The sequence below is a fragment of the Neofelis nebulosa genome, chromosome 10 (genome assembly GCF_028018385.1).
Source record: "Neofelis nebulosa isolate mNeoNeb1 chromosome 10, mNeoNeb1.pri, whole genome shotgun sequence".
Classification (NCBI taxonomy): domain Eukaryota; kingdom Metazoa; phylum Chordata; class Mammalia; order Carnivora; family Felidae; genus Neofelis; species Neofelis nebulosa.
The window spans coordinates 27,940,749-27,964,688 of NC_080791.1; the positions used below are offsets into that span (position 1 = coordinate 27,940,749).

Consider the following 23,940-nt stretch of genomic DNA (forward strand, 5'->3'; position numbering starts at 1 on the left):
CGGGTATTCTTCTAATCCATCAACTTGTGTTTCCAGTCATATGTACCCAGAGGGAAAATGGCTTTTCTTATGCTCAAACTGTGTACAAGCTGCCTGCTGAGTGCTCAGGATGATTGCTTACCTGGCTGTTTCTATCTGCATTTTCATAGAGGTGATCATGATTGTTCTTATCTTTCCTCACATAGAGAACAGATAACTTTCACATGGATCCTGAGTCTTCCAAGTCAAGCAGTCAGTTCTACATCTCCTGACCTGATCTCTGAGATTGAAAGGTCATCAGGGGATTTGCAATATTTACATTTTCTAAGCCAATGGTTCTCAAACTTGGTGTATCAAATTGCCTGAGGAGCTTTATAATAATACCAATGACTGAACCCTATCACAGACCAATAAAATCAGATGTTCATCATCAATCTTTTTAGAGCCCTGCAAGAGGTTCTAATATGTGGTCAGATTTAAGCATTGGACCTCTAAAGTCATCTGAAAAGTTCTATGATGTTGGGTAAGACACATCCTTTACATAAGCCTCAGTTTCCACATCTCTAAAATAAAGAATTTGGTCTAAAATATTTTCAAGTTTCATTTCAAGTTCAACACTTTGCAATTTTGCAAATAGTCTTTTTGATATAGCACTTGAAAAGTAGTGATGCTAGAAGAAAGTATTTCAAAGCAGTTTCTGCTTGCAAGGAGCTAAAAATATAGACATAGTCACAGACAGATGACCAAAGTCAGACTGTGTGAATGGTGTGTGTGCAATGCAAACCCTACATGCTATATCATATATATTTTATCACATATCTATATATGTATGTATTTCTTTATAAGGCATCCTTAGGATGGGAGAAAATGATTAACTAGTCACAGCATTTCCTTCATAGAGGAATCCAGGAATGATAAGGATTCTTTAACCGATCCATCTTATAAGAGAATTAGGAGCCACTTGAATGTGGGTCAAGAAAGAATGTGTTAGAGCTGGATTTAGAGAGTGCTAAGCGATGGTGAACCTTGGAAGAATCTCCATTCTTTAGTGTGAAGATTTTCATATTTCTCTTCTGCTCAGGGTCCAGTCTCTTCCCTGAGTCAGTTAGCCAGCAGTGTTGCTTCCATTGCTCTCCTTCTCTTGAGCAACAAAGGCTCAATGCCAAGAACCTCAATGGCAAAATTGCAGTTAGTGTGTTAGGCAGAAGTGATGCTGGTTCCACTCCCCAAGTCAGGTTGGCTCTGGCTGTGCATACATGAGTGAAAACTTGCCTGTTTTTTTTTTTTTATGGAGTCAGCAGGCTCAGAGGCACATGGGGAACAGAGCTACCATGCAAATGTGTGCCAAGGACAGTCTCTGGGTAACTCACAAAGTACACGGCTGGCTCCCTAACGTGTTCACACTGCTAAGTCATCCAATCCCAGAGTCACAACCAGCTCAAGCCCAGAGGAACTTTCAAGATGACTTATTTCAATCTCTCTCTTTGAACTTTGATACCTCAATAGTGGAGCTGCAGTGGTCCCCTAACTTCTGTCTCCAATAAGGGGAAACATACATTTTTCTAGATTATTGTGCCTGAACATTAGATTTCAGGAAGACAGGAAGAGGAAGAAGACAAAGGAGAGGGAGAATCTGTCTTCTTACAGATTTAGCCATTTTCTCTTGGTCTAGAGAGACATTATAATATAGTGGCTGGATTGCCTGGGTCCAAACCCTGGCTTTTCCACTTCCTAGTTTGAAACCTTAAACAATATAGTCAACTTCTGTGATTCTGTTGCCTCTTCTACAAAATGGAGATAATTATGGGACTTAGCTTTAAGGCTGTTATGAGGATTAAATAAGTTACTGCAGATGAAGTGCTTGGAACACTGCCTAGCACACTGTAAGTTCTCAAGAAGTATTACTTAATAGTATTATGATTGATACAAATACTACTACTCACAGGACAAGTCTAATCCTTCTTCAACATGAATTTACTTTAAATATTTCAAAAAAAATTGTGTTCCCTTCTCCCTCAAATTTTCCCTCCACTGGGCTAAATATAGCAAGATTTTCTCCTAGTTTCTATCTTATCATCCATAGAAAGGGTGCTGATTGCTTTTATCCAAAGTTCTTCTGGGTTATTCTATATTGTTTTTAAAGTATTCTTCTCCCAGTGTGCTTTGAGTAGTCCAAAATATTATAGAATATGGCCCCTCCTGGCTCCAACCCAAAAGGGACGATATCTCAGCCCTTTGGCAAGGTAATGTAAACCCTCTAGGTCTGGCCTGGGTTTGCCAGCCTCTCCTAATCCTTTGCAATCCTGTTCCTGTTCCATGGACTGCTTGAGGACTTCTTCCACGCAGCATGTGTGCACACTGCTCCCTCTGCTGAGTGCTGCCCTCATCTAAAACTTACAATTCAAGAAAAATTCCAGCTCAGCATTCCTCTGCAGTCTCTTATTTTGTCATCTATACTTCCATTTCTCCTGTACTTACCGCTATACTTAACATCCACTACACATGGCATAGGTACATGCTTACATGTCTATCTTCCTTTACCAGACTCTGAGCTCCTAGAGGTCAGGGACTGTTTTATTGATCTTTATGTTCCTAGGGCACCGAGCACAACACTTAGCACAAATTAAATACTCAGAACTTATAGCTAGAAAGAAGACAGAGAGAAGGAGAGAGAGGGAAAACAGCATGAGATTCCCTTAAGTTTTAGGAGCCATATGATCCTGTCAACTTCTGTTGAGCTGTTGTTAATTCAAACCTTCCTTCTCCTATGCTTGTGGTGTTTTATGATGTGCACAATAACCCGATCTCAGAACTTACCCTTTCTGAAATTATCTTATTAGATTCAACTAATACTTTCTTTCTGACAAGATCTTTTGGGGACTCTGAATCTGTAATCCCATATATTAGCAATATCTCCTGGATATAATCAGTCATAAACCATATGTTGTAGGCACCTGGGTAGTGGTAGATGAGCTCAGTATTTATGACTAAACTTACCCCAGAGCAGAAAATAGTCACTGTAGTGGTCAATAGATCAGATGAGTGGAGGATGGGATGGCTATCTGAACCTATGTCGGCGTCATGGGGAGACACACAGGCAAAGGAAGTTTGGATCTAAGAAAAGAGGAAAGTGACTGGATGGATTGTATTTAGTTGGAGAAGATGAGGTGGTCAAGTGTTTCTTATCTGCTTCTTCAAATCTACTTTTTCCCTTTCACACAAAATTGTCCACCAGGGCATTTGACTTTCCTCCTAAACAGTCAAGATGAAACCTGGCCCAGGCATGGAAAAGGTTAAGTGATGGCTTTTTTTTTTCTCAATGCAACCAGTGGTGTATAGACATCTGCAGTTGGATAAACCATTGTGCTAATTTTTAAAACAAATAAGAATTAATTGATTGTTCTATATTTCTCCTTCCTTTCTCCCTAACACTTCTTAATAGAAGGATCTTAATGCCCTATCACCATTTTTTCCATTACTTTCTTGCACTGCCAAAGCCTTGTCAAGGCCAAAATAATTTACTCATCAAATGCAAAAGCTTTTTCACAGACTCCTAGAGTTGTGAGAAATTATGGAATTTTCTCAGTCTCCCACTCAAGGCATCAAATCCCATCTGAATGATGTTCATCAATTGCTGCCCAACCATTCCAGATATTCCCAGTAATCAGATACTAACCACATGAGTTGTGCTCCCCAGTTCTGGCTGTCTATCAAAATCACCTGTGGGGATTATTATAAGCAGGTGCCCAGGGATGACCTACAAAAATACCCATTGTATAGGTTAGTATAGGACAAAGTCACCTCTACCTTGAAATAAGTACAGACTATTCTATTGTGCAGTTACAACTGAGAATAAATGATATTAGTATTCCTTTTCATAGTTGATAAACTCTTTGGAAAACACTATTCTGGCAAACACTTTTGATATCTCCTCAAAATCAATTATTATCCTTTCTCTGTATAAACGGTGCTCTAAATTTGTTGCAGGCAGCAATGTGCCCATTCAAACTATTCACCACAAAAATTCCCTTGTAGCTCAGTATGGTCATGCAATGCAGTTCAGATTAATGCAATAAAAGCACAAGTTTGGTTGGGGTTTTGAGGATTGTACTCAGGGAGACTGTGCTTTATAAACCATGCCATTGCCCCTTCCTCTTGACGGAGAAAATGGCATACTACCTAGAGTTCCAGGAGAGAGCCTGTAAAAAGGCAGACAAAAAACACATATCAAGAATGGCAAAGAAGGAATAATTTAGGTTAAACTAAATGGACTTGGCTGTTTTGGTAAATCAAAAATAATTGAGTGTAAGGCAATTCCATATGGCTAAATCTAATAAAAGGACCTTGGGTTCAAGATGACATAGCAGTTGTACCAGCACTGGAAGACATGTTTCCATACTTACTATCACTTATGAGAAAAAAAACTTATTTAATTAGGTTTCTATTACTTGTAGATGAATATAATCCTAATGAATCTATGTGGAGCAAAAATTTGTCTCTTTCTAACTTCTGCCAATTAGAACTATTCAAAAACATAACTAATATTGTGTGATCCTCTTTCTAAAAGATGCCTATCATGAATACTACTTATCTTGACATTCTTAGTTCCTTCTTATGATTATTGTATGGCATGATTTTAAACCATTAATCATCCTGATCCTTATCTTCTGGACATGCTCTAGTTTGATAATGATTCACTAAAATGCATTACCAAACTCTCCTAGATATAGTTTGATTGATAAGTGAGGCATGGACTCTTACCTACCACATTTTGGACTTTATAGTTATATAAGTTCACTTTATTATTGTATTATTTTCTCTTTTTTATTATTTATTTATTTATTTTTAATTCTTTTAACATATATTTATTTTTGAGACAGAGAGAGACAGAACGTGAACGGGGGAGGGAGACACAGAATCTGAAACAGGCTCCAGGGTCTGAGCTGTCAGCACAGAACCCGACGCGGGGCTTGAACTCACAATGTTTATTATTATTTTTTTTTTTTTTGAGAGACAGAAAGAGAGAGAGCAAGAGGGGCAGAGAGAGAGAATGACAGAGGATTCAAAGTGAGCTTTCTGCTGAGAGCAGACAGCTGGATGCAGGGCTTGAACTCATGAACCATGAGATCATGACCTGAGCTAGGACACTCATGATTATGAGTAGGACACAACTGACTGAGCCACCCAGGCATCCCTATTTGCTCTCTCTCTCTCTCTTTCAGATACCACATTCTTGGTTCATATTGATGTTGTACTCATTCTTCTCACACACACAAAAAAAAAGCCATTATGTAAGACCTCTCCTATTCTTGCTTATAGTTAATTTTCTTTAAATTTTTCTTCTAAGTTTTTGAAATTTTACTGCACCTTGTGTCCTGTATTTAAATTCACTTTGATTATTTTTGGATTCCAATGATCTGTCACCATCAGCTTTGTGTCATCCTTAAATGATATAGACATGTAATCTCCACATCATGAAGACGAATGATTTAAAAAAAAAAAAAGCAACATAATAGACCCAAGGGTATGGCCAAGTTCTTCATTACATTCATATTTCAATAATAGACTCAATGGCATAGCCAAGTTCTTACTTATATTATATTTTACCCACTCCAGAATGATTTATTCATACCCTTCTGTATCTTAGCCAAAAACAACAACAAAACATAGTTCTTACACTGAAGGAAGTAGACAATTCAATATGACATAGTAAGTACTGAGATAAAAGCAAGTGTTGTTTGCTATGGCATCATCTAGAAGACTTTTTGAGTCAGAAAAGTCCTCTAGAAGGAAGATATATGAAGGCTGAGACACAAACTTGACTATATTTAACCAGGTAAGAGGAAAGATAAATGTTAGACTGCATATGTCAGAGCCTAGAGAAAGGAGACCATGGTAGGAATCCAGGAATCCAATACCAGTTTGGCTAGATGGACTGTGTTTGTGTGATTTGGGGGCTTTAGGGAATGGGAAAGAAGGGATGAAGATAGACAGACAAGATTTATAGGGAGAGATGTAAGCAGAAGTCAGAGCTTGAATGGCATATGTTTCTTATTAAAGATTTTATATTGAGAGACAAGTATTGAAGGTTGCATGTCAGATAGTAAAATGATGATTTGCAGTTTTAATTATTAAATAACATTATTTGAGTTATTTAAAAATGTTAACATGCTTTAAAAAATCTTGCAATGTTGTTCTAGTGACAGTGTGGAAAATGAATTAAAAAGGGGGCAAGACTAGAGTCAAGGTAACCTTCTAGAGGATGTTGCACCCAATCAGCAACCAGGGTGAGTGCTGCAGAGATGGGAAGATACAGGAGTATTCAAGAATTGTGGAGGTTGAAGGGTTATAACTTGGATATGGAAAGGAAAGAGGATGGCAAGTGATAAAGGAAAGTGAAAGAAAACTTCTAGTTTGGGGGTAAGTGATGTTCAGGTGGATTTTAAGGAGATGGTGATAAATGCAGTTTGGGTCATGATGGGTTTGAAGATGCCTAATGGGCATTTTCAAGGTGTTATCCAATAAGAAGCTAACTACATCAATCTGGAACTCTGGAGAGATCTCTAACCTTCAACAAAGATGGTCTACAACATAGATACAATTAATGACCCAGGAAGAGAGTACAGAGTATATACTAGGTAACTAGTATTTAAAGTTTGGGAAGAGAAGAAATCTTGGGAAGATAATTGACAAGAAGTGACCAAAAACATATAAGAAAATCCAGGAAAGTGTGATGCCACCAAGGTCAAATGATGTGTATTTGGAGAAGGCAGGAACAATGATAGTGTCAAATGCTGCTGAGGATCAAATGAGATTATACTTAGTGACAAAAATATCTTCTATGCCCTTGGGAAAACAGTTTCATGGGGTAGAGCCCTAGTGTAGGGAATAAAAGTAAGATAAGGATATAGAAAATGTGAGCAATTATTTCAAAAAAGTTTTTGTGTTGTTATTATTGTTTTAAAAAAAGAGGGAGGAAATAGGGGGATAAAGGGGAATTGCAGTTGGAGAAGATGTGGCTTTTGTAAGAGGGGAAAGACCTCTTTGAATGCTGAAGGGCAGGGGATAGTAAAGGGAAGGATGAAAGGAAGATCTAGGAGATGACTGACCAAGTGAGGTCTGTTAGGGAATATGAAAGGGTAGGAGGAGTGGTGAATCTTGAGCACCAGTAAAAAAATGAGTCATGAAGACAAGGAGAAAGAAAAATTGCATGACTATATAAAGTAAGGAAGGAGAAACTTATTTGAGAATTCCCATTATGATTGGATTCAACTGAAAATGACAGAAACTACACAGTAAAAATGGTTTAAATAAGATAGAAGTTTTTCTCTGTGGCCACAGAAACACTCCACTTTGTTCATGGCTGGTGTCATGTTTTCTAAGCTGAGAGACCTAGCCCTTTCTGTGGCTTGGATCTATTGTACATGGTTTTGACCTTCTGTCTAAGATGGCAGCATCTGTGTGCCAGACAGTGGGACGAAAGAGGAGAGGAAGAAGAGACAGAATGCTCTAGTGTACTATCTCCCAAAGAAGGTTCCTTCCTGGAAGCCCTCACATGGCACTCTCCATTTCATGCCTTTGGACAGAACTTGATTACACTGCTTCTTTCAGATGCAAGGGAGTGTGGGGAATGCATCATCCACTTTGGATGACCACATGCCCAGACAAATTCAGGGGCTTATTATCATGGCAGGAGGGGAGGATGGATGTTAAGAGACAATTAGCATTTTGTATGACAGGAGGGAATGTTAGATCTCCCCCCAAGAAGGATGGAAGAAGCCTTTGGGCCCATACAACACACATGTGGTTAAGATATCACCACCTACTTTGTGGCATCTAACCATAGTCATTAGAGAAATGCGAATCAAAATCATAATGAAATACTACTTTACACCCATTAGGATGGCTGTTGTTTAAAACATTTAAAAAGAGAAGTAAAGAAATGTTGGTGATGATATGGACAAATTGAACTGGAACCCCTGTGCATTGCTGGTGGGCAAGTAAAGTGGTGCAACTATTGTGACAAACAGTTTGGTGGTTCCTCAAAAAGTTAAAAATGGAATTATTGTATGATCTAGTAATTCCACTTCTAGGTATATAGAAATTTTCAAACAAAAATTTGAAAGAAGGGACTCATATTTGTACAGCCATCTTCATAGCAGCATTATTCGCAATAGGCAAAAAGTGGAAGCAACCCATCAGTGGATGAATGGATCCATCAGTGGATCCATCAGTGGATGGATAGATCAACAAAATACAATGTATATGTACAGTCAAGTGTTCTCCAGCCTTAATGAAATTAATGAATGAAATTCTGACACGTGCTACAACATGGATGAATCTTGAAAACAGTGTGAAAGAAATCAGACACAAAAGGGTAAATATTGTATGAGTCCACTTATATGAGGTACTTATGAAAGACAAATTCATAGATACAGAAACTAAAAGTTTCCAGTGGCTGAGGGGAGGAAGGAATGGGGAGTTATTATCCGATGGGTAAAGGTTCTGTTTGGGATGATGAAGAAGTTCGGGAGATGGATGGTAATGATGGCTGCACAACACTGTGAATGTATTAATGCCACTGCATTGTGCATTTAAAATGTTTAAAATGGTTTCTTTTATGTTGCATATAACGTACTCAGATAAAGAAAAATGCAAAAAGAGGGAGAATCAGCTGTCCTTGTGCAGTAGGGATACAGCCAAACTTTTCAGCTTGGCTGCAGGAAGTTGGAGGAGTCTGCATTCAATGACTTTGATTTTCTCTGAGCATAAATTGGCCAAGAGGTGTGTTTGCACACATGTGTGTACATGTGCACATACATGTCCATAAATCTGTATGTTGTGTTTTCCAGGAAGCAGAAAAGGACAAAAACAGTGACCTGTGTAATGGGCAAAACCCTCCTATGTAATAACCCTCCTTTCCTCATGGCTTTCTCTCCTCCCTGATTTTCAGATACAATATGATCAACTCCTACCCTATTTTTCCATCTCTGTTTATGGTTCTGGTCCTGCCATGTAGGAGATGGTAGCAGACCATCTCTCAAACATGGGCTGATCTCCAACTCCTTTCTTGAGTTAACCCTGAAAGGAATTACACAGACTGAGTTTTACATTTACAGCTTGCAGAGCATAACCACATAAATTATATTTCTTGATCTGTACATTAGTCAGAATATTCTTTCTCAACTGAGCTCTATCATCAACTCTGACCTTTGATATTGAGTTTTTCCCAGAGCCTTTATTTTCCTCATCCATAAAATAGGATATTTAAACTTCCTTGGAATGTAGTTTCCATGTTTTCACTGAATTATGTTTGTGAAACCTGGTACTCAATACTTATCAGAAAAGTAGAAGCCAACATTTTTATGGGGTTTTTGAGCAGCTCATTTACTGGGGACTTCAATTCCCTCTCAGTCCCCCTCACCATGTCCCCCACACACACCCCCACCACCACCACCTGGACCACTCTTTCTCCTATAATCACTCACCAGTTCAGTTCAGGTAGGCCTCTGGATGACCTGTATCTGTCCCTCCTCTCCTGCCTGTCTGCCCTGTCTCTGTTCAGGCTCTGTCTCTTGCTTTTGCTCCACTGACCCCAGACACTGACCCTGGACACTAATGCCTCACCACAGCACAGTGCCTTTGCACACACTGCAAATATCCTTCCTGTAGGATTAGCCCAGTGCAACACTGTACTAACTTGTTTTAATATTGAGGGTGATGGAATAAACAAGACCAGGAAAAGAATTTAAAAGGCTGAAAAGGAGGACAGAGTTGTGATACCCACTCTACTACTCTATCATTTCTATACTGAGCCTTCATGTGGACCACTCATTAGTTTCCTTGTTACTAGTCTGCCCAAGGAAAAGAAGGAGTTTATTTCTATATAATGTCCTTAGAGTTGTGGCAGTTCAAGTGTAGTCCCTGAATCAGAAAGTCTGGAGCTTTCTGGAACATAGCTATGTGCATTTTAATAAGCCCTTTAGGTGATTGATGCTAAATTTGGAGAACCACTGACTTAGAGAAGTAGTGAACACAGATGGAGGGAGCTCTGACTAGAAAGGTCAGTGGTGGGGGATGGAGGTGGAGAGGATAGTCACATCTCTGTCCTCATATGAGGGGTCTCAGTTTCTCTTGAATATAACCACCTTAGGAAAAAAAAAAAAATCAGGGCAGAGCAAGCTTGGTGGTATGTAAGCAATGAAAATATATAAAATAAATAATTGAATATTACCTTTTGCTAGGATTGCCAGATTTAGCAAATAAAAATCCAGACACTCAATAAATTTGAATTCCAGATAAGCAACAATTTTTTTTATTATCACAGCATATACTTATACTAAAAAATTATTTGCTGTTGATCTGAATTTCAAAGTTAAACGGACATCTTGCATTTATTCTGTTTTTTTTTTTAAATTTTTTTTAACGTTTATTTATTTTTGAGACAGAGAGAGACAGAGCATGAATGGGGGAGGGTCAGAGAGAGAGGGAGACACAGAATCTGAAACGGGCTCCAGGCTCTGAGCTGTCAGCACAGAGCCCGACGCGGGGCTCGAACTCACGGACCGTGAGATCATGACCTGAGCCGAAGTCGGACGCTTAACCGACTGAGCCACCCAGGCGCCCCATCATTTATTCTGTTTTTATCTGGTCCTTTACCTTTTGTCCATTGAGTACTAGCTATGTAAGGGAAATAGCCTGATCAGAATTAGGCGTTTAAAAGGTGGAAGTTTTAGTAGTCTGTTTATTTACTTTTTAATGAAGAGGAATATGATTTGGCTGGGAAGAAAAAGAATGGCTGTTCTTCCTGGATCATTGGATTGTTTGTAAAATCTACATCTGGAAAGTGGGAGGGAGGGAGGGAGGGAGGGAGGGGGAGAGAGAGGGAGGGAGACAGAGAGTGATAAAATAGAGAAAGAAACAAGATGGTGGTTGAAAGTGGCTCACATGCCAGAAAGTTCCTACCTCTTGAAGTAAGGAAAAGAGCACCTATATAAGGGCTAGACCCTGAATCCACATCCCCCACAAAAGAAGTGCGGAGCAAGCTTCAGGAAGATGGAGCTCCCTCCCTGGGGGCGCTGTCTCCTGGGCAGGTTTACTACACCACTTACCTGTCCCAGGTGACAGAACACTGCCTCAGAGGTAGGGCTGTGGTGCTGTGACTGGCGAATGAGTGACAGAGTCCCTAACAAGATGCAGCCGAGGGAGCGCCTTGCTGACAGAACAATTTGCTGGTGCCCAGAATATCTGTCCAGCCCCGGCAAAGCGGCAGGCTCGGCGTCAGGAGAAATTTCAGGATTTATCTTTCGCCTTGGTGTCAGGTTTTCTGTGAGCCGGCATACTTCCCACGGTGCTTTTCCAGACCTGCAGCCTTGACATGCTATCTGCGGAAGCTCCAGAGCCCCAGGAATTACATGTAAAACTATTCCATTTTTTTCCCCCTCCTGATCCGCTTGTGTTTATGTAAATGACTGGAAAAGCAGTTTTTGGCTTATTTCCGAAGCTTAAGGGCTTCGTGAGAAGCCTATTATTGAAAAATCAGAAACTGAAAAGCAACTTCTTAGACAATGAATTAGCAGCTCAATGACTGTGTGCAATGCCAAGTGTACTGTAACTGGCTGCATTGCAAATAGGATCTCCCCTGGGATTCAGTAATCAAACACGTGGCAACAGGTTGTCTGTTTCAACAGAGAGTGAGTAATCAAAAGAGATTTGCTGTTAATCCAAATATAACAGAGAAGTATCCAAGAGAAGGGCCCAGAGAAGGAGAAACTAGAAGGGTGAGGGTAGACCAGAGCTTTGGGACCTGGAATCCCACGTGCAACCGAGAGAACTTTGTGGGGGATGAAGGGGATCCATCTGAGCACTTGAGGCACTGGTCATGGCTACACATTGCAGCAAGCCAGAAAATAAACCTCAGTCAGCACTTGCCTCTCCTGCCTGGCCAGTGATGTAGACCTGGGGAATGAATTAACTAGCCTTCAGTGGTTTGCTTCAGAATTTGGACTCTTATACTGGTTTGAGGGGTGGGGGTGAGTCAGGGGTGGGGAAGGACTTGTCTATCTGGAAGGCACTGGTTAGAAGGTGGTGCTTCACTGCTTCCTGAGACAGTTAAGTTTATATGCCTACCTCTGTGTCTCAAAATGTGGTCCCAGACCAGATACATTAATATCACCTGGGAATTTAGCAGGAATGCAGATTCTCACATCCCACCCCAGGGCCCCACCCCAGGCCTATAGACCTTTAGAAAGTCTGAAATGAGGCTCAGCAGTCTGTGTATTAAGAAGCCCTCCTGGTGATTCTGATGCTCATTAACATTTGACAACCACTGGCCAGTCTGATCACCTGGATGCTATAAGTCCCAGGTAATACTCAGGATTCTTAAGTGGGCTCCTATGTGAGTGCACCCCTGGCTGGATCCAGATCCCTGAGCAATTTTGTGCTGACCTGCTCTGTCCTGTTCTCCTCACAGGGCTATGGGGCTACAAGGAAAGAAATTTAACATTTATTAAACATGTACTAGTACTCAGTGCCAGGCACTGGTAAATGTTTTATGTGTGATATTTTATTTAATCCTTTCTACAACCTTGTGAGCTAGGTGTTGTAGATATTTTATTGCTGAGAAAATTTTGGCTGAGAAAGATCAACTTTCCCAGATCTGGATGTTTCCTAAGCCTATATTCTTTGCCCTATCCCACCCAGCATCTCTGACACACGCGCCCTCTGCCCCCAGAATGCCTTGGGTACTGCCTACACAAAGCAACTGCCAGCCTGGCAGGGCCCCAGTTCTATATTTCTCTCCCTCCCCCACCCCACCCGACTCCTTGCCTCATGTTAATTTCCCACCTGAGTACTGAGCACTTTATAAATAGCAAATCTAAAATGAATTTTCTACCAGCGATCATTAGCTCCCTTGACATCCATTAAACATTCTCGCAAGCAGAGTGAAGTGACAAAAGGGATTGATTTTTACAGTATGCTTAATAGGGAAAAAGAAAGAAAGGTGTTGACAAGTCCTCTTTTTTTTTCTGTCCTGATATCACGAGGAATTTGAAATCAGTCAAATGACTTTTATTTGAAAAAAAAAAAAAAGGCTAGGATTGGGGGCGGAGGGAGAGAGGGTGGGGAGAGGGAAGCAGCTTCCTGAGTACCCTGCTCAGCCCATTTCTGTATCTGTGACAGGTAAACATGAAGTTAGTTATCTAGTGCCAGCCACCAAGATGAATATGTCAGATTTAATGCTTCAAAATATATAGGGCCCAAGCCAGGGAGGGCTGAGGGGCTGGGGGAAGAAAGCAAGCAGTATTAGGGGAGAGGGAAAATAGCCAATCTTCTGCTGAAACTGTTGGAAGAATAAATGTGTTGATGCAATAGTTGAAGTCAGAGAAAGCTGGCATATGAGGCACTGTAGCTGAAAATTTAACTTTGATTTCAATTTTCATATTTGTCAGCAATAATTATATTCAAGAAATGTTTTGCCACTGTTCTAAAATACTAATAAGTAGAGGCCTTTGTAGTGTGGTTAATGGAGTCTTTTTTTCCTAGTGGTCTAGAAAAATTCCATTAAAGCGAAAAGTCATACTATATTACATCGCTTCAACATACATGGACTCTGCTGCTGCAGTAATGCCCTTCCTAAGACTGGAGCCCTCTGTTTAACCACAGAGCCCCTAAGCTAGTGAGGTAGTTTGGTCTTCAGACACCTCAGGTGTCTACCATTCTGAACTTCACAGACCTTCCTGGGTCATGGGGGAAGCCAGCAAGCCAGCGAGAGACAAAGGGAGAAGCCAATTCAATAAAACATTCCTGTCGGAAGGATGAGCTTTCATAAGCATTACCTCCTGGAGCAGGTTGAAGAGAAGACAGAAGAACATGATGGTCTGGTGGGCACCTGGCCCTGGCTGGAAGGCATGGCTCCTGCCCAGAGAGAGGACATCCATTCCTTGTCCATCACCAAACTGGACTCCCTCTTAGGGCCTTAACGCTGAAGTCCACCCAGTAATAGAACCTACATGTTCTTCCTCTCAGTCCTCAAACTGTTCTGGAAAGGAAAAGCTGAACTCTCTGGAGATAGGGTTTGATTAAAAGATCCAAGTTGTATTATTTTTGAGCAACTTTTCCCTGGGGTGTTGAAGCCTCTCTGTTGTCCCAGGGAATCTCCTGCAGGCCAGTGTCAGGGGGAGGAGTTAGGTGTATAATATACTGCCACCCCCTGAGAGTGGTGCTTGAGGAAGGGCCAGGAGCATCCTCCCCTCCATCCTACCTTGCTTTCACCATGGCTCCCCTGCAGTCTGGGATTATCATTCAGATGGGCTGGCATCTCTCTCTGGAACTCTCTTTCTTAATCAGACTGCTGCTGCAGACAGCTGCCTGGTAGCTCATCTTTTGGAATTCAGCAAATGTAAGAATTCTGCCATGATGCTCTTAATTTTCCTGTCCTAAGTTCTGAAGAGAAACCCAGAGCTGTCTGTTCTGAGTTGCCCATACCAACAGAAAAACAGGGAGCCAATGGACCTATGTGATTTCCTTCATCTCCCTCCAACACCCGCCTTCACATTACATTGTGCTCCGCATGTCCTAGTAGTAGAGTGACACGGAATTGACTAGTCTTAAGTTTATTTCCTAAGCCTTAAAGGGAAATGAGAAAGGAATGTGATGAAGGGCAGGGAGCCAGGACAGGATTAACAAGGCAGTCTGGATAACGGACAACTTGCAGAAGTCACTCCTGGCTAAGGAGAGTGTGCATCCATCCCATGAATGCAGGGAAGCTCCCTTCCTTTGCTACTTCTGCTCTGCTTTTTAGGGCTTTGCCTCCACTGGGCTACTTCCTCCCATGTGAACCTCTCCTCTCCTAGTAGACTGAAAACATGAGCCTCTGCTCCTTCCCCAAAGTGCAAAGACCTTCCTCTGGCCCAGGCCTCTCTCTCTTCCCCTCCTTCCTTCCCTCTCAGCCCACCAATCCCTGCTTCGTTGCCGCCTGGCTTTTCCCTAGTGGCATGTGCCAGATCTTATCCCTATGCAGCACTTCAGGATGAAAGAAGGAGGGGATATTAAATCCACCAGTGATACGCTTGGCAATTGGGAGAGGCTTTTGTTGTGTCATTTCCTACCTCCTTCAGCCTATTAAGCAAACAAAAGTGCTTGTGGAATGAGAAATGTAAATGGCCAAAGCAAGCCGATTAATCCTAGATGTACAATTCCATTAATAAGGCCGCTTTTTAATAGGCGGCTCTGGCAGCAGCAGCGGGCAGGCCAGGAATTGATGTATTCTCTGTAATTGTATTGCAACTAATAGGATATGAAGAAAATTGTACCAGAGAAGCGGGTCTTTCAACACCATTTTCCAATCAGCTAAAATCACGACTTGCAGCCGAAAGCCTTGAAAAGTAATGACACACAAAACATATAACATCATCCAGGAGTATCTGTTACTCCAAATCTTGGTTTGGGAGGGTTCTTTCTTTCATTCTTTCTCCCAGACCTCTCTGTGTCCCTCTCCACCCCATCTCCATCTTCATGTCTTCGCCAGAGATAGGGACCAAAACCAGAAGAGTCTTGTCACCGGTAGATGGGAAAGGGCAGCGCTCAGGGACAATAAATAGCTCAACCTCAGTTCCAGCTCTCACCTGACACAGGCCATGGGCACAGGCTGAGACACTGATGTACTCAGACCTGCTTTAGGTTCTGGCAATGGATAAAGCAGACCCCAAATCCATCCTTGCCCTCATGATGCTTGCAGTCTATTGAGTCAGCAAAATTTGTGCTGAGTCCTTGCTGTATAACCTGTAAGGCACTTGGCACTTTGGTTCCCTGCGACCATCCCAGGAAGAAGGGAAAACGCCTCTGCCCTGGGTGTCTGAGCTATGGGCAGCAGAGGGAGCCAGGGCCCCCTGCCAGCATCTCTCACTCCCCCTGCCTGCCTTGCCTGGTCACTGGGTCTCTCTCCTGCCCATTTGTATGCGGACTCTGACCCTCCTTTGGTCACAGGCTGGAGAGTAAATATAAAAAGAAAAGGCAAAGCACATTTCAGTGGAAATCCCCAAGGAAACTGATGTGATTGCTGTACAGAAATGGTTCCAATAAGGGCAGAAAGGAATATTGCTTTTATAGCTTTTGGGACATAAAACATTTAGAAAATGTGATTGACTGGCAGGGTCTAATTTATCATTTATCTCATTCCCTCTGCTCTCTCCTCCTCCCCACAACACACAGGCAGACACTTACAGGCAAACTTTTTCCCCCTCTTTGCTTTCCTTTCTTCTTCTCTCTCAGAGACTTGGATTTATCATCATTCTGTTAAGCAGGAGAACTCCTGTGGCTATTTATAATTAATGCTCAGAAACCTGCCAATCCATTTAATGACACTAGCAGGTCATGGCCCCCTTATAGCTCTCCATTAATCATCATTAGAACAGCTCTGAGTTTTTACATTCTTTTTAAATGTTAATTCACCTCTGTAATGCTCCTTTTAGTTAAAACTGTAAAGAGGCAAGTGGCTGGTACCTAGTTGCTGCCCGCCAGGGGAAAGGCATGGTGGAGTTGATAAAGCCTGGCTGATTTCCTCTGTTCTTTTGTCCTCCACCCCCTATCCCCACCACCAGATGTCAACCCAGTTTGTTCTTTGGTTGCCTGTATTTATCTTTAAAAAAAAAACGCCTAGTGGCTTAAAGTTCCAGGCAGATACACACACTCTGACAATCTTTGGACTCTCAGGGCCAAGGCAACAACCTATGCAGAGTTGCTGACCAGGTGTCATGACATGATTTTGCTCCTAAAGGTGATGGACCTTAAAGAAACCCAGAGGTAAGACAAACTGAGAACTACCCATGTGATTTTTCAAACACTCAAGAATATGCTCCAAATGAGCACACTGAAAGAGGTCATGTAAGGAATTCTTTCTCTGAGTCAAGAGAGCTCACCTCTTGGCTCATTGCTGCCACAGTAGGCTGAGAGATATGGGCAAAGCATTTAACTTCCCTCCTCATCTACAAAATGGAGTCACACAGGCTTCCAGTTATGGAGCGAATATTTCATAGGGACAGGAATAGAGCCAAGGGTCCTGTAATCGTGTTGTGTAGCGACAGATGATAGTCCCATTTGTGGTGAGCAGAGCAGAACGTATAGACTTGTGGAATCGCCATATTGTACACCTGAAGGTAATGGAGCATTGTGCCAACTACACTTCAATAAAAACAAAATACATAAATAAATAATATTTTCAAAATGAGGCCAACATCTGTCCTACCCAATGGAATCTGTAAAGATTAAATGGAGTTGCAATTAAACTTTTACAACTAATAACATCGATGCAAGGTGTCATCATTGATATCATTTCTTGACTTTATCTGCCACTTTGCATACATATCTCGACCTCCTGTGAAAGCAATGCCCTGTCATCATTCATACTCACAAGGACATAAATAGTTCCCAATCTCCACACTGTTGTATTCATATCATATTTATAAAGCCAGAAATATGTATTTTGAATCATCAAAACATATGGAGTAGAAAGTATGTTAAGTAAAGAGGTGTCTGGGTGGCTCAGTCAGGTAAGTGTCTGACTCTTGGTTTCAGGTCAGGTCATGACCTTGCAGTTTGTGAGTTTGAGCCCCACTGTTCCCTGGCAATGCAGGGCCTGCTTGGGATTTTCTCTCTCTCTCTCTGCCCTTCCCCACTCACACTGTTTCTGTCTCTCTCAAAATCAAAAATCAATAAATAAACTTGAAAAAAAAAAGAAAGTGTGTTAAGTTGTGAATGAGGGGATCTAAATTCAAGTATCAACTCTGTTGCTTATTAACTGTGCAACTCTGAGCAAATTACTTCACTTCTCTGAGCCTCACTTCACTTACCTTTGGATTTCATATTTTTAAGCCTCCTTGATTTTAGTACATCTTGTGATTTTAATGTTTGCCCCATGAGTCTGTTCAAAGGGCCATGCTAGTGACCCAGACCTACCTGAGGCAAGCTGGTTCATTCAACCAGCTGAGCTCTCAAATTCTTGTCTTGTCAAGTTAACATGCCCTAGAGCTTAGAACTCTAACAAAAGCAAACACAAATAGATGAGGAAAATAGAAAATGTACATTTAATGCATTTTTACTAACCACATGATTTTTCTCAGTACCACCCATTTTGTACTAAGCATTTGGAATTATGGATTTGAACTTATTTTCAAGGCTATCTCAAATCCACACGTTCAACTGAGATGACTCCTCAGGGCCTACCAGGAAACATACACCTCATAGGTTTTATCGTGTATTCCTTTTTGATAGTTTTCCAAAGTGTGTTGAGCCTCATTTTGTAGACAAGTAAACTGAGACTTAAAGAGGTAGAGTGCCTAGTCTGAGATTTATGTACATTGCAGGGTCACGGGTCAAACCCAGATCTCTTAAATTTAAGTCCAGGTGAGGTTTTTTGTTGTTGTTGTTTTTTAGTATCTATCTTGTTTTGCCCATCCCCTCAGCTCCTATGAATAAGGATGAGGTGATATACCATCTTGGATGAATTAAAGACATTTTTTTCTGCTGTTCCTGTTCTGGCATGGATTGTAACTAGTGACCTAGGATTTGGGCTAAAAATCGACCTTCTTGGGTTGATTCCGCATTGTGCTTACATTCACATTGGAGTTGCAACGTATAAATGAACTTCAATAGTTTTTTTGTTTGTTTGTTTTGTTTTGTTTCATTTTTTAAACAGGAAAGCACACCAGCCACCCCCTTTCATTTTTAGTCTTGCTACCTGTGCTTCCTTTTTCCCCATCCCCATTCCTTACAGGGACAGCCATACCTCTCTTCCCCCTTCCCTGCAAAGCGTCACTGACACTCTAAGCAGACACCAGTCCCCAAGCAGGGCTTTGGCCATCTGTTCTGCCCATCACTTGAGAATGCAGTAAAACCTGCTTGACAATTATGTCAGCACAAAGGGCAGAGAGGCCTGCATGGCAAAAAGCTGTGTAAAATTCATTCTTCCAAAGGTTGCGTCAAGAATATTCCAACCAAAAAGAGTTTTAACAGCAAGTGGAATATTGTGTCATCTGCCTTTTTCTCATTTCACTACTTTGCTTCTGTGATGGATTTGTGTTAGTTCTTGCTTGGTATGAGCTAATAATAATCAGGCATTATAATTGTGTGATGTCGTATGCGTTTGGAAGGGCTTCCACAAATCTATTACATCTTTAAATCTTCAGGACTGCAGCTGAATTTTAGAAATGAAGGGGCCTCAAGAAACATTTACCCCTAACTTTCTCAGCTGATTATTATTGATGTATTTTGTTTAGTTTAAATAATGTATTCTTATTAAATATAATTTGGACACTATACAAAAGTAGCTTTAAAAGATTTAAAGTCACTCACGCACAATTTCATTTAATGTATTTCTTCCAATTTTTTCCTTATTCTCTGCCATGGTTTTTATTATATAGTTATAATCATATCATTTATATCTCATTTTTTCTTTTAAGAATAGATCAGAAGCAATTTTCCATGTCGTTACATAGTATTAGTGAACATAATTTTAATTGGTTTCATTACATTACATCAAGTAGATGTACAATACCATTACCCTATGTTTGGACATTTATGTTGTTCTAATTTTTGGCTGTTATAAATAATGTTTTAGTGAACATCATCATGAATATAGCCTCATTCCAGTTTTATGATTGTCTCCTTAGACCAGATCACTAGAAATCCTATTACCACCAATTCTCTTCTTTTACTTAGGGGAAACTGAGGCATACAGAAGTGAAGTGACTCCATAGAGAAGTGAAGTGACCCATGATGGGTTAAAAAGCAGTACTCTGACCAGAAGTCAAATATTTTCTCTCCTTTTTTTTTTTTAATATATCTTCCATTACATGATGGTCTTCAGTATTTCTAAATAAAAGGGCTTGAAAAATGTGTTCAGTATCCACACTGAAGTAATTTGACTTTTAGTATGCTATAATTGAGAAGAAACACAGGAAAAAACCTATCATAAATTATATAGTATTTGTAAACAATGCATATGAAATTAAATACAGCAGTGTCCATATGCATTTAGAAATAATATGAGTGGTAGATGTTGGGAAATATCTATTCCATCTGCTGATGGATCCTATGCTTCTTTTTCTTTGATTTTTTTAATTTTATTTTTTATATGAAATTTATTGTCAAATTGGTTTCCATACAACACCCAGTGCTCATCCCAACAGGTGCCCTCCTCAATGCCCATCACCCACTTTCCCTCCCTCCCACCCCCCATCAACCCTCAGTTTATTAGTTTTTAAGAGTCTCTTATGGTTTGGCTTCCTCCCTAACTTTGTTTTTCCTTCCCCTCCCGCATGGTCTTAAGTGAGAATCCTATGCTTCTTTTAAAACTCTTGTCTCCCTCTTCACACCCCACCCCAAATGAGGGTCCACTGTACTTTAAAAATAAAGCACCCTTAGTTTTCTACCATTACAAGCTAGAACCTCTGGGAACCACAGTTTTCTCCCTCTGGATCTTTCCTGCCCCTTTAATTTAAAGGATCCAAGTGGCAGAAGAGACAGGGAGTGACTATTCTAAATATTGAAAGCTAGAACAAGCCTGCAGTAAGTTTTATGTAAAGACTTAAAGGCTTTACAACCTGAAAGAATAGTCTCTTACAATAACAATGGTTTAAATTCACTGATTGCCCACTAGGTACCAGGTATTATCTTAATTGCTATGTATGTATTATTTATGATAATTTTTATCATATTTCTATGAAGTGGGTGCTACATTTATCATAATTTTACATATGAGAAGACTGAGGTTCAATTCAGACAGAAGTTAGTATTAGGTTGGGATTCAAGCCTTGGAAACATAGCCACCAAGCCTATCTCTCACCTATGCAAACACCAGTGTCTTCCTGATATTTGAAAAAAAAGTGATGAGGCAAGTTATGCTCCTCATATATTCAGCTCTTTTTCTTATCCTAGCCACTCATTCAGAACCCAGCTATGGGGTGAGGGAAAATGTAGGACTCTCGGGACTCTCCTTTTTACCATCTGGCTCTCCAGAATCACTGAGATGGCTGTTCCTGCTACATAGAAATGGATGGGTGGTTATCCAAGCAGAAACCTCTTTTGACCATGGGCTCTGTGTTCTGGTATGATTAAGAAGTCAATAGTCTTGATCATGATTACAGTATTAAATTGAACCATAGTCCATATTCAACCATTTTGATGTCTGAAAACATCATTTTCATAAAGCTTCTCCTAGTACACATATGGGATGTGCTTGCCTTAATAGAGCTCATAATCAGTTGGTAGCACATTGCAATAAAGGGAGAAATGTGGATGTATAATTATCATGCCTGTCCCCACCACCAGTGCAGGCAAGCTGCAAAGGGACCCAGCAAACTTAGAGTATTGTAGGATAAGAAAGCTATAATGAATAGATGATTAGGATATCACCTGTCCCTTTTCTTCAATCTTTCTTCAGGTCCCCTCAGGTTTACCAGCTACCCTGAAGCTGTTGCAGATCAGTTTCTGTTTCTACTAGCTTTCATGAGGATTCATGTTGGGGTACTTATCTCTTTATGATAAAGACCATATGTCTTTTCTGAAGTATAAGACACCAGAGGAGCTCCTTCCAGATGCACAATCTTTATCCTTAGACATTGTCTCTGTTCTTAAATCTTGCAGTGTCAATCAAAAGCATAGGATTTAGAATACGAGAGGCCTTAGTTTGAATCCTGATTCTACCATTATTATGTGACCTTGAACAACTTGTTTATTCTCTCTCAGCTTTGGTTTTGCCAACTATGAGATGATCTTGATGATTAAGTGCTTGAATATATATAAAAGTATTTGTGCATTTTGGACACAGAACACATTTTGCTCATCCTTTTTTTCTGAACCTGGTGACCTGGGATGGACACCAGAGAAGGAAGTCTGAGATTATCTGTTCCAAGAAAACTCTATGTGCTGAACTATAAGTTGGCCCCAAAGTTCTGAGTGCAGATATGTTTATGTGACTGATTGACCACAGCATTTAAAATAAGACATATTTTAGCAAATCTAGGACATGTGTTCTTCATTATTTAATTCGTCTCCCTTGAGCTTGGAGTAAAACCAGTTTTCTGCTTCCTCTCTTTGGGTCTAGCCCTGGGCCTTTTAAGTTTCTGAAGTCTGACATTGAACTTCCTTAACAACTAGTCCCCTCTCCCATACAGAAATAGGGGGAAAAAAAGTGAGGCACATATAGAGATAGACAGGAGCTTAGAGACAGAGAAAAGAAATGGGAAGTGGCAGGGACAGAAGGAGAGATTGACAGGATAGATAGATGATAGATATGTAGATAGATGGATAGATAGGTAGATAGGTAGGTAGGTAGATAGATAGACGTTACAACCTTAAAATCCTTAATTAAAAAACAAAATCTTATAGGCCTAATAAATCTTCAAAGGCCACACAAAGAATAAACTCCCTGATCGTGTTCCTACCAAAGCGCCAAAACCCATCAAGATATCTGTAGCATTTGATAAAGCATGTTCACCACACTCTTTTGCTCAGGGAAGACTATTGGAATGTCTCTTTCAATTGTTTCCTTTGGTTAAAACATGGGTTTTGAGAACAAGTAGACAAGGGTTCAAATACCTGATGTACCCTCTGCTGGTTGTAAGTTATTTAACCTTATTTAGTCAGCTATAATTTTGTTTTTGTGGTGTTATAAAGATAAATGAAATAATGTATGACAGTGCTTGATATTAGTAGGTATTGAATACATAGAGACACTGCATTTTATTTTATTTATTTTATTTTTTTAATCTTTATTTTATTTGAGAGAGAGAGAGAGAGAGAAAGCAGGGGAGGGACACAGAGAGAGGGAGACACATAATCTGAAGCAGGCTCCAGTGTCTGAGACGTCAGCACAGAGCTCGATGCAGGCTTGAACTCACAAGCTGTGAGATCATGACCTGAGCCAAAGTCAGACGCCCAACTGAGTGAGCCACCCAGGAGTCCCAGACACTGTATTTTAATTTCTGATGTTTGCATGGGTCAGTAGCAGCTATTTCCTTCTCCATTTGCCATTTGATGTCCTAGTGGTCACCAGTGTCTCTCTTCTGTAAGCATATTGGACATGTAGACAAGATACTCTAAGTGGGGCAATTAGTAGAAATGGTAAACTGAAAGAATTTCCTTCATAAATATTGTATCATCAGAATCTTCATAATCCCATAATTATCTTCATCATCACTTGAGTATGGTCATATTAATCTATATGTATATCTATATATTAATTTAACTAAGAGTTTCACCAAAAGAGGGACTAAACTGTGACTGATGACCACTGCTTGGTCTCTTATTTGCAGATGGAGGAGAGAGATGTTAACTGTGCTTTTCTCAGTATCAAAGACTTGGCAGAAGTCATCTTGCTACTGTGGAATAGTGTGCCCTGTGAGCTGAGAGTCCTTCTCAGATGGTTTCTGGACTTAGTGCCAACTTTGGAAAGGCAGCTGGCAGGAATTGGGTAAAGGATCTTCATTGATTTGTATGGATGGGAGAGTTTGGCCTCACAGAGTTCTAAAAAGAATAAATTCCAAAAATAATATTATGGATGCAACACCATGAAAATTGAATGTCATATCATAATTACAATGATAAAAATATTGGATCCACATTTACCAATTACTGTGATCTCTGTTACGTTACTCAGTTCCATACACAGAACATCTCCAAAATTCAGTACATTACATTGAGGTATTCAGAGGAGAATGATCAATGGACACAATTTATTCTCTCACCAAAGAAAGACAACTAGGTTATGGAGAAAACAGAACCAAATTTTGGAGAATTCTACTTGACCAGTGGCCAAATGGATTTTGGTAGATGAGATCTCCTGAGAAAGGTCAAGAAATGATAAACTAAGAGATAAAAGGGAGATACATGAATACCCTTACATGACGGGTCCCATTCACACAAACCAACAAATGAATAGAGTCAATCTAGATATAACTGTCT

At 40.4% G+C, this 23,940-nt stretch overlaps 1 protein-coding gene and 1 non-coding gene across 3 annotated transcripts in view; both read left to right on the plus strand.

Moving 5' to 3' along the window:
• The window catches only part of NTM (neurotrimin), a 946,316-nt gene that overhangs the window by 7,109 nt on the left and 915,267 nt on the right, over window positions 1–23,940 (plus strand). The window lies entirely within an intron of this gene.
• On the plus strand, window positions 7,705–7,831 carry LOC131488981 (U6atac minor spliceosomal RNA). Its single transcript, XR_009250357.1, has one exon. It is a non-coding gene; the product is annotated as a U6atac minor spliceosomal RNA (small nuclear RNA).